Here is an 11,895-nt window from a genome sequence, read left to right on the forward strand (position 1 = left end):
TAGCTCGTGAATATCACTGTCAATTATCATGAATCTGAGTGAATTTTCGGCACGCTCTTCATATTGATGGGGTAAAAAAGTGACCTTTACTTGGTAAATTTCCGAGTTCAGTTCGCACATATTTACATAATTAAACTTAAGATACATGACATTCACATTAGGAGGTGGCAAAAACCTAATAAGAACAAATGCCGTTGACTGCATGATTCTAGGTGGCGTAGTTTTTTTATTATAATTCAATGACACGTTTTCCTGGACACCCTGTATGTAGGATGGCCTTGATAACGTTGGAACTGTTGCAACGCTAAGCTACTACCGAGTACCGCTACTCCGCGGCTACGTGTTTTCGAATAGTGTGAAATCGAATCGAATTAAGCCACTTTTAGTAGTTTTGGGAATGTTTTACATGCATGTTTTACATGTTTCAATATACATGCCCACACGATGCACATGAATGAATTCAACCATATGTGCTTTTGAAATGATGTGTCTACCATACAGACTGCATGGTCCATAATTACCTCGTCAGTACTAATATGATTCCAACTTTCACGAGTTTCCCACAGCACAATTATTCGCATTGATCACTTTGCCTGCACACCATGAAGATAACTAGACCCACAAAGCAGCGACATTTCCCTGTAATTCATGGTCCGCTAAATTGGACCGACCGACCGAGAGCCGAGGAGGGCCACCGACGAACAATTAGCACTTCGAGTCCCCACATAACCGCAGATGGATTGCCTACGGCGGCAAACGCTACTGAATTGCGAAAGTGACGCATGTGCTCTCGAGCTGAATTGTCGGCAACACCTTCAAAGTGTAGGCTTTGTAGCCTCGAAACCAGTCTCTTCTCATTAATGCTTTTGTTTCTGTCTTAATCGTTTAAATGTATGATGCGTTGCAGACATGCGCAGGTTGCTAAGACAAGACGCTCATTACTGCGTTCTTAAAATTCATCAGTAGACCCTTGCGAAGAAACCTAGCTAGGTAGGAAGTCAACGAAAATTCTCCACCCTAGAGCCTGGTGTCCCAGAATGCAATTTGCTTCCCGCCGCCGAAGTAGTTTCAATTACTGATGTTGCTAAATTCAAAGCCGCATGTGAACAGCTGTTCTTCTGAAGGTTTTGAGTGTACATTGTCGGTGTGCAATTTTAAGTGTACACTGGGTATATATGAATGTTTCGTAAATTGTTGTTGTTGTATATTTCTTATTTTTGCTCTTTGCAATCCCCCCTTATGTAATGCCCTTTGGAAGGGCCCTTAAAGGGACTGTCGCATCCGGAACCGTGGTTACGAATCCAATACCAATGTGTTCGGTACACTACCACGAGCTATTTGCCAAATGTTCTCCTTCCAAAACGGACCGGGTGATGAGGAATCGAATTTAAAAGATTCGGTTTCGTTTTGATCCTCGAAAGCGCCAGCGCCAACAACATCGCGTGACGCAAGGTCGAATCTGGCTAATCCGCTGTGAAGGACGCTGTCGTCTGCCGCCAAGTCTGGGGCTGCTTTGTTCTTTTCCGGCACGTGACACCGTATTCACATGTGACACTTTCTAGTGACTCGGATACTATCGCTACGCTTGCATCCTTCGCGTGGGATGTCGTTTGGAAACCGACGCAGCGTTCCCGACTCCAGGAAAACTTCCTTCGAAAACCTCGATGTTTGATTTCGCACGCCAAGGATACAGCTACAGCCAGACCCCAGACGAAGCGAAAGTTGGAAGCAGCTACATCACTAGCGGGTATCCAGATGAAGCAAGGAGTGTTCATGCTGTCCGTGTATGCTCCTCGCATTTCACCGATAATGTGTACCTGGATGAGAACATCATGGAAGCGCAACTTGGATTGACACAAAAAGGAACGAATGGAAACTTGACGCCGTTCCGACAGTGTTCCACGAACAAAGCGAGCCAGCAACTTCGACAGTAAGTCACAATGTCTATGTAGTTTCCCAATCGGGTCTGTCACTCTTGCGCGTGAGTAACTTAGCAGCAAAAGACGAAATCGGTACAACGTAAGGTATCCCCTAACCTATGATTAATAACTAGATAAATAAAATACAATAAACAAGTTCAAGTGATGTCATTCATATGAACGTGATTGACTTTTCTCGTTGTCGGACGCGTTATCATGAAACTTTCACTGTTACTGAACCTGTGACTTTTGTGGAATGTGGTAGACATGATTGGTTTTCATGTGTATTACAGCTGCAGGCAGTTCGACAGGGTCAAGCGCAAGTGGTACGTATATTACTTAAATACATATAATGTGTTTACAATTTTTGGACACAGAACAATTCGCAAACTATGAACCCCGATCACTAAAAGGAAGAACTGACGCTGTTTGTGTGCTGGTGTTAGAAACAGGCAAAGAATAACAAACAGTACCTCTGTCCGTAACATAAGCGCCATAACCCACTTCCCAGTTACCTTTTATCTCTCTGTTTGTGAACTGTTTGTGTGCTGTAGGGCGGCGGTTTTTGCGGTTGTCGTAGCCAACTTGAGGTGCACTTTTGACGTTCTGTGTTATAGAAGGACCAGGTGCTGCTGATCAAGTCCCATCCATCCATGAAACGGCATCAAACAATGTACGTGTGTGCACGGCAATTTTGCTGAGAGACATGATTTTTACACTAATGCCTTTACGACGCCTCTGACAAATTAGGATCTTCCAGAACAGTGCTTTCTTCATCCAAGTTCAAGAAGTAAAGAGAATGACTTCATGGCTTCTACTGACATCTCACAGCTACATGCCAAGACAAAATAACTTGACAGCAGGAAATGAAAAGAAAAGAAAAAGGTCCGTTTCAGGTCCACCCAAATCTTTGTGCAGAGGCTGACAACAACAACGCTATTGTGAGATGATGAATGATGCTGATGCAGCGTTGAGATTAAGCCCTTGTTTCCTTTTTTGCAATGCTATACATTACTGCTGGTTAAATGTAAAATGATGCACCTACCTCCAGACATTAAAGGGGCTACCAGAGATGTAGTGTCAATTCAACAGAAAACCTGCATGTTCTACGAGGCACTGTCACATAAACATTGGCCAAATTTGCTGTCCTGTGAGCTTTGATAGGATACGCCGTAGATAGTAAGAGGCCTCTTACTGTAAAAGGGAGGTGCATTAATCGAGTAGTGGGGTCTGAGGCATGAGGGCCATTTCAGGATGTACTAACCCTTCTAAAATTTTACACTTGGTTATGCCCAGATATCGATCCAGATCCCCCCCCCCCAACACCCCGAGTTTTTTTCCTGTGTACCACTGTTATAATGAAACCTGTTTATTTTATTTTTTTATTTTTGTGAGTCCCCGCTTCAGATCCAAAGGGACATTGCCAGTGTGGTGCACGCTGATAACTGTCTGTGCATAGCAAATAATAAATATCTGTGCGTGAAGAGTTGGATGTGAACTTGTGCAATGGCTCTTGAATGGACAACACTCAGTCAACACAAAGATTTATTCACATTTGCGTAACTTATTGCCTGTCATTATAATAATTATTATAATGCATAGACAAAAGGTAATGCTCTGCCAAGGATCTCTGAAGTTACAGTCTTGAAAGCTGTTTCAAGACAGTGGTGCTAAAAAATTGGATCAATGGCAGGTATCAAAATTTGTTTTGCTGTATCAAGGCAGAACAATCTTCCGTGGGAATGACAAATTTTGGACATTCCCAGACAGATGTATCACTTACTATGATAATGAGGTGTAACTGTACCATTAGTGAGTTATGAAACGTTACCTGAAATTATTTGACGTGTTATATCCCCTCACATGCTATAATACTGCCAACGATAAGAAGCATTACACTATCATTAAAAGTATAACTGTCACTTATGGCCAGGTAGTTTATTGCTCCTGCCTATTCCTTTGCACTTCTCGGGATTACTGTGGTAACACAGATTCTGTTTCACACTTCTCAATTAAAAACTACGCAAGTCTATTATGGTGTAGGTGTGAACAGGAAATGAGGCACACTAAAGATGATAGTCCTGATAGGACCAGGATGGAAAAACGTTGGCGAATCATGCGGACGACACACCCAGGTATCTGTCGTCTGTTTTTCGGTCCAAGGAATCTCCAAACTCAGCTTGTAAACACACAATAAGCAGTGAACCTGACGTAGCTGTAAAAAGAAAGGACACTTTCCTAAACACGTAGCATAGTAATTTCCTGACAATCATTCTAATTCTAACCCGGCCCTTGAGTTGCACAGTTGGTTAGAGCCTTCGTAACTTTCATGGGGCATTCGTCGTGTGTGCAAACAACGACGACAACTACGAAAATAAGGATTGCTCGACGTGCCTATCTATCGTGGGCACAGTAGGCGAAGACTGTGATCGTCGCTGCAATACTGCGGTAGATACACCACTAGAAGTTCTGGCCGATGACAGGGAGCTGGGAACAAAGTGTGATGCGTGCGTGTGGTGCGTGCCGTCATTGCACAACTCTACCACTTCACCAGCACTGCAGCATATAGGTACTCATCCAGTTCCTGAGGAACACAGACGCCGCACAAACACTTGGATTGTTTCCTGCGTCGTAGTGTGAATGTCACGGGATTAAGTACTGAGCACTCCGATCATGAACGCACCTAAAGCAGTGGTCCTGAGGCTCGTTCTGTTGCGCTAACGCAGCTGCGGCACGTACATCACCAGCGACTTGCAGAATAAGCGGATCCGTCGAATATGGGCCGTCATCAAATATGTATATTCGTCACGGGAGCTATTACTAAAGGCATTTGAACAGCACGATTCGCCACTTCCGCGTTCCGAGTCCGCCATCTCCGTATGTGCCTTCGCCTTCGTCTCCCTGACCTTGCTCATGCAAGCTGCAAGCCGCGGGGACTCCTCTGGCTCGCCGCGTTCTTATTGGTCAGATTCCATGTGACGTTGCTAAAGATTCTCAGCAGGGAGTTCCGCTTGACGCCCGCTTCCGTCGTCTGCTGTAGCGCCGCTTACACACGAATTATGCAAAAAGTATTCCGTCGATCGGAACGGGACTTTCGGAGTCATGGTCAGTGAAGGACGGGGAATCTCATTTCACTGTGGTTTCGGAATCGATCTGCGGTCGATGCTACTGTCCCTTTAAGGTTTAACAAATGATATTAAAAGAAACAACGACGAAAGAAGTGACAAGTAGGATGGTTAACATTAATGTTTCCATCATCTCAGTCATTTCCCCTAACACGTAATAACGAAATAACACTTGGTCGTAGCTTGCAACATCGTCGTACGAATCGTCGAACACGTTTTCGGGTCGGTAAACCAGAATGCGGGAAAGTAAAGTTAAAGAGCATCTCCGACTGGTATTCCGAAACTGTGAAGTCGGCGTGATATTTTGAAAGAGGACACAAAACCGCACCAGAAATGCACCGTCTTTACCAGATTTGGTTACTTATCTGTGAGGAAAAGTACGAGTTTCAATTCAACACGCCGAGACAGGGAGGTGACGCGGGTTCGAATATCCGCACCGGCTGTGCTGTCTGGGGTTTTCCCTGGGTTTTGCGGCAGGCTTTCCAGACGAATGTCCTCCTCCTTCCTGCGCATCCTGCCTTCCTCCTGCCTCTCCATCTGTCCACATCTGGACTCCGCTCATAGCCACAGTTGCTTCGCGTCGCTAACACTGAATTTTAAAAAATCAATCCAAGAAAGGAAAAAAAAAGTTATTTTTAATAACTTCGAGAATGTCGACAGAACTGCACTTGAAATCCTTTACAAGATGTAGTCTCAGTGACGTTGCACTGACGATCGCCAGGTATGAAACGGGGCGCCACGGGGGCACTCGTTTGTATACGTACAATACTGTAGTAAACGTATTTTTATTCGCGATGTATTAATTTTCGCGAATCGCGCAATCTCTCATTTGCGAAGTTCTTCGCGAGTATTTAATTTCGCGGTTCCGGGGCTCTTTCCTTCCGTGGGATAAACGTCAACGATGAAAGATGAAAGTCCCTGAAAAGGTTAGCCAGCTGTAGGACTCGAACCCACATCTTGGATTGGATTCATCGTTAATTTCTTAGGCAAATTGAGGCTTTGTATATATTTGTTCCTTCTATGATGTTCCAGCCTCAGAACATCAGTTCTTTCATGATAAACGTCAACCTATGTTCGCGAGTACAATTTTCCGCGATTTTTCAGCGGTCGTGAAATTCACGAAAATTAATACATCGCGAATAAAAATACGTTTAGAGTATGCAAAAGAGTGTTTCATTAACAGCCACTGCATGTACTCTTGGAAACTCAAACCAAGCAAGAGGAAAATCGGTTTCACTGAGATCACTCTCATACATAGCGTAACATTTGCTCTTCTTTTCGGAAATTTACCTCATCTCACTTCGTCCTGATTCTCATGTGATATTGCACATGCAATAGGGTAGGGTACCTGCGCCACAACGGTGAAACACCTCATGTCATCGACAACATTATTCTGTTGTTCTTTTCGGAAGCGTACGAGTTAAGGAGGGTACCTTAACTCTTTAACGGAATAAAAATGACTTCGGAGGGGGGGTAACGTTACTTAACTGTGCTTTGCAGACATCACGTCATTATTATAACCACTTCAACTAACAAGGAGGCTTCGACACCCTATTATACACATGCTTGAGTGGTCCTGCGGTGAAGAATGTGTTCGTGTCGTCCACTCACAAGTTGCTGTTTCAGAGATACAAGTAGGCATCATTATACCGTTGCTATGTCACCGGATACCGCCTTGTCAACTAGCAAGAAGCAGCGACCACGGTGCGGCTTCAGTGCCCCGCAGTGGTCGCATAGTGCCAAGACCTTATGAGCTAGAACATATACGTTAGTGCCACCTGTGTTTTAAACTAACATGCTTTTACGCGGATGCAATACCATAAGTGAAGCACCGTAATTTTGAAAGGAACAGTGTATGTTGTCATAGGACAATTTCCTTTAAAAGTAGGAAGTGAAATCTGCGAAGAGGAGAGTGTATCCAACAAGAAAAGTGTAAAATAGGTATGTGTAAACGTTATCGCGTATGTATTTTTATGTTACCTTACAGTACCCTTTACTCTATTCTTTGCGTAACAAGAACCTTGGAGGAGTAGACTGAGTCTCGGAAGAGCAATGTGAGATGATCAGAGTAAAGACCAACAGGAAAGAGTAGAGAAAGAGTACAATCCAACGTTATGTGTATTTATCCTTTTTAGAAAGAGAGAGTAAGGCGTGGAGCATGTACTACCGGCGTCCACACTTTTTAGTGCACAGGTACGTTCCCACAGCCGTGTGGGCATTCTCGGAGCGGGGAACGGCTAACGCGCAACGGCTAGGGTTTCCATAACGACGTTCGCTGTACTCGCGTATATAAAGACGAGAGGGAGTCCTGCGAGGTTTCCGCACGCGCAGACTTGTACGTATTTGGAGTATTGTATTTAAAATACTGTATTTTAAATACAATTTGCGGTATTTTGGTACTCTACTCAATACTTTTTGTTTTGTGTATTTGTACTATATTTAAAATACATTTTATGGTATTTTCTACTCAATACTCTAATTACATATTTTGGATCTCCCCTCAAACTTTCTGTGTCTCGTCTTTTCATTATCTTGCTTGTTAAATGGAAATTTCCTGAGTCCCTCGGACTGGACTCGGACATTGGCCCTTCTTGGAAGTATCCATTTAGAGATCTTGTCCCGTGTGTATTAATCCTTTGTAAGTGAGGGTTCTATTATGTGTGCCCTGTGGGACCTGCTAAAGTTTGCTTTGTTCTGGGTCACATATACCTTGTGGAGTTATGTGGTGTCTCTTTGTCATCTTTTGGGGACTTGTGCTTAGATGAGTCCTATCACACAGGGACGACTTGCGTAGTACACGGAGTTTAGGTGATTCCTGTCACATAGCGGCGACATGTCGCATTGACCAGTGACTGGTGACATTTTGCGTTCAAGCATAAATAGTATCTTAATTGTATTTCAAATACTTTTCGAAGTATTTCGTACTCTATCTTAATTACTTTAATTTTCATGCATCTATACTCTATCTTAATTACATTCTAACGTCAGTATTTATTATCTTATCTTAAATACATTTTTGAGTATCTTGTACATGTCTGCGCACGCGTAGCGAGGCAATCGTTTGTTTCCATTCGCCATGAACAACATGCAAGCAACGTGGTTAACACGGGGAAAGCGCAGCGGAAATAAACAACGTGGTCGGAAAAGGAAACGGGCCCTCGTCTTCTTCACTTTGATTGGTTGGCCACAGCCGTACGACGGTCGGACGGTGCCGTAAAGCGGGCGTCCGGTGACCACTAAAGCTTTCTGCCGTGACGGGCGCTGTTGCAGGGGGCTCGCCCCGTAGTGGCATAACTCCGGTAAAGTACCAGCTAGAATTTTGAGGCTTTAATGTTTAATAGAGGGACAAATTAGATATCATTCGGGACTATAACCGTGATTGTGTCCCTCTGGACACTAAACAATCTATGGTTGCTACATAAACGTACCTGGCGTGCACAATAACCGAAGGATATCAATGGTGGTCAAGTATGAAAAGGGCGGTGTCTACAATTCAATGCACGAAGTTTCGTGCAAAGTGGCAGTCGAAATATAGCTGCTTATTGCGGTGTCCTTGCATTGCGAGACTTTTTCGTAACGCGTTGGCGTTACCATGACATCCGTATAGTGCGAGCAGAGGAATTAATGTATTCCGCGTTTAGTATCAAGAGGTTTTGCTTGCCAATTTACGCGGGACATAACGGTTTCAAGGCTTTGACACTGTGCTGCCAAAGAGTACCACGAATGCTATGATTCCTCAAGCATCTCAATTCCGGTAACAGACCTGACTAATCGTCGCATGGTTATACCATCGCAGAACCGCACGTGCATAGAAAACACACCGCAAAAACATACAAATTCTTGTCATTGTTGATATATATCTACAAATTGTTTAGACTTCCTTTTAACCTTGGAAATTTAGTTGTTTGCTGCACGTTATTCTGTACACTTTTCTTATTTTCAGGGTACATTGTGCATTCATATCTTCCGCTATGATTCCTTATCGTGTTACAGTTTTGCCTTTATTCGCGATCAGTTTTAAGAGCCAAACCAATTACCCGTCTACATGACCTCCGAATCAACAAAAAGCCCTCCAACCAGTACAACCAGTACAACCAGAGGGCATCTTCACCCTTCCTTACTTTCCCCGTTCTCGGTGCCCGCTTTCCGCATGCATCCCCATTTTCCTTCCGAAATGGAGCATAAACAAACTTCTTTTTGACTCCGCCCATTCTTTGCCGAAAACTTTTCTTTTCTCCTCCCGAGCAAACTAATGCGCGACATTTGGCCACAGCTGCCCGTGCACTCGACAGCGTTTTCTCCCCTTTTTCTTGCGATTTTCTGGTGGCGCGCCTGTGTCGGATATGCCTTGCTGGTGTTTCACGGAGCTCCTTGTCTAGCGACGGTCGTATATATTACGGCCGTTCCGTAATAGTTTTCATACAGAGAGAAGGGCCATACGTTAGACAGAAGAAAGCGCACTTGTAATCTAACGCGTTCCGCCTGCGTACGTGCGCCTTTCCGCGTCGGTTGCCACGAGTTTCCTCGGAAGAGCCAAAAAAAAAGAAAAGACAGCCATGAATAAATAAGCAAATGCGTAACCGCGTCGCTAAGTAGTTAGTTAATGCGTAATGCCGAAAGAAGAAAGTGGGGTGAGAGGACCGTTGTGGGAACGGATTCTGCTCCATGGTTTCGGGGCTATGACAACACTCGTACTTTTCTTTCTGTTTCCGTCTTTCCTGTCTAATTAGTGCGGTACCGAAATGCCACAATTTTTAATTTGATTCCAACGAAAATATTGCAAAAAAGAAGAGCGTTTCACTTTGTCATGATCAAACGGGTAGCGTTAATAAACGAGATGGAGTGATAATCACGGTTCAGATTTTTACAGAGTTCATTACACTCACGGACTCATGTCGGAAGTTTCTTAATATGGGCTCCATTTACATAGGGCTTAAAGGGACGGTCGCATCCGGAAACCCATCTATGAAACCCTTACTAGAGTCACTAAATAGAGGTACAGAGTATCGCATTCCTTTTCCGCGCCGGAGCCGCCGTTCGGTGTCCTCGATTGGGCCGATCGTGTCACGTGGTTTCTCCTTCCAAAAACGCGCCGTCCATGTTGAGTCCCCTCCATCCAAAACCGGTTTCGTCGGTTGCGAGCTGGCTCGACTGCGTGCAGTTCTCCGGCGGAGGAGGGGGAGATTGGCGTCCAATTTCTAGGCGACGCAGCCACGCCGGAACCAAGATGGCGGTCTCGCTTGCAGGCGTGGCTCAGTGTCGCTACTCTGCTGCCTATTTAGTGACTCTGATACCCCTGTCAGACGTACTAATTTAGTGTCACTTTCAGCGAGTACACTTGCAGTAAGTGTCATTCTTTCGGAGTCACACGGCATCTTTTAGTGACACTAAATGCAAAGTACACTTACGATGAAGTGAGTTCGCCAAACTCACTTCACTTTGCCTGCGACAATCAAGTACGTAGCCTCCACGGCAGGGATTGCGTAACAAAAAGCTTATTTTTGGAAAAGGAAAGAAACAACCCAATCGGAATTTATTTTTGGACAAATTTGTTAAGACAGCGCTGATTTTTATAAGAAAGACGTAAGGATTTTTGGCGTGATTTACCGGTACTCTCGTTCACAGAACACCCAGTAGAGTTCGTAATCCACTTCGCGGCAGCCATATTTGTTGACATTGCACGGTGGTTAAGTGTTACCGGCGAAATCGACAAGTACTCGCAGTGAAGCACTGAATAATGGAAGACAGAAAAGACAGGGCATCGCGGTCTGAGATAGACACCTATGCTATCAGAACATGGGAGGACCAAGCGAAACGCGATAGTGTATGCTGACATCGCGGGCCAGTTGCACGCGCAAGACATAGTAAGCACCACCAAAGAGGTGAAGAAGAAGATTGAAAATTTGTCAAATAAATATACTTGTGTTTGTTCGCAACAATTATATTTATGACGTTCAATCGACTTCAGCTGCGAAGAAAATCTCTATGAAATGTTTCTGGACGTAAGAAAAATGATTTTACCGAGAAAGCATGGCGCACTCCCCGATGTTAGGTGGGAGTTCAAGCTCGCCCATCGTCATCACCATGACCGCTTAGTGACACTTACTTATGCCGTGTAGCAGGAGCCTAGTGAAAGTGACATTACAGGACGGAGTGCACTTCAAATAAGTGACACTAAATTAGTACGTCTGACAGGGGTATAACCCATACCACTATCTTCGGCATCGGCCGACAATCCTGGCTAATTGCTTCGTCCGAAAAAAAGTGCTTACATAATAAATAAACAAAGTTTAAAGATCTGCGCTGCTTCCGCAGCTGCAGAGGCTCCGGCGGCGTGACGTCACTTCCTAACTGGAGGAGTGAGAGGGCGGCGCTCAGAGAAGAAACAGAAGGCGCCGTCCATTCGCCTGCACGGTCGCGGCATCTCTTTCCTCAAGGCCGTGCTCTTATTGGTGGCGTAGAGAATGACGTTTTCTCCTTTTTCCAGAGAGGGAATTCCTTCATACTCTCAACATCCGGCGTCTGCTCTTGTCGTGTATTCAATCGAATAACAGTCAAACTAAGCCTCTATTTCGCGTGGGATTTTCGATACTGTGATCAGTGGTACACGAGGAATAAAATGACACTGTATATAGTTTCGAAATAGACTGGAACGGATGCGGCCCCGTAAAGGAGGATGGAGGGCACCTCGAATATATATATTTCTCTACCGCGTGATATGAACATACTACCAGTCCTCCTCAGCTACACGCCGTTCCGGCTGTAGAATATGTACAACTGCGCCCACGCACCTTGTCGAAAGCCCACTGTACGGGAGGTCGTGCGCTCTGCGATTGGTCGACAATGTTTTG

At 44.6% G+C, this 11,895-nt stretch overlaps 1 long non-coding RNA gene across 1 annotated transcript; it reads left to right on the forward strand.

The window, feature by feature from the left end:
• Nucleotides 1-1,881: 1,881 nt before the first annotated feature.
• On the forward strand, nt 1,882-2,579 carry LOC135396059 (uncharacterized). The gene is made up of 3 exons (XR_010423277.1): nt 1,882-1,930; nt 2,213-2,245; nt 2,537-2,579. It is a non-coding gene; the product is annotated as an uncharacterized LOC135396059 (long non-coding RNA).
• The last annotated feature ends 9,316 nt before the right edge of the window (nt 2,580-11,895 follow it).

Source organism: Ornithodoros turicata, chromosome 5, assembly GCF_037126465.1.
Source record: "Ornithodoros turicata isolate Travis chromosome 5, ASM3712646v1, whole genome shotgun sequence".
Lineage (NCBI taxonomy): Eukaryota > Metazoa > Arthropoda > Arachnida > Ixodida > Argasidae > Ornithodoros > Ornithodoros turicata.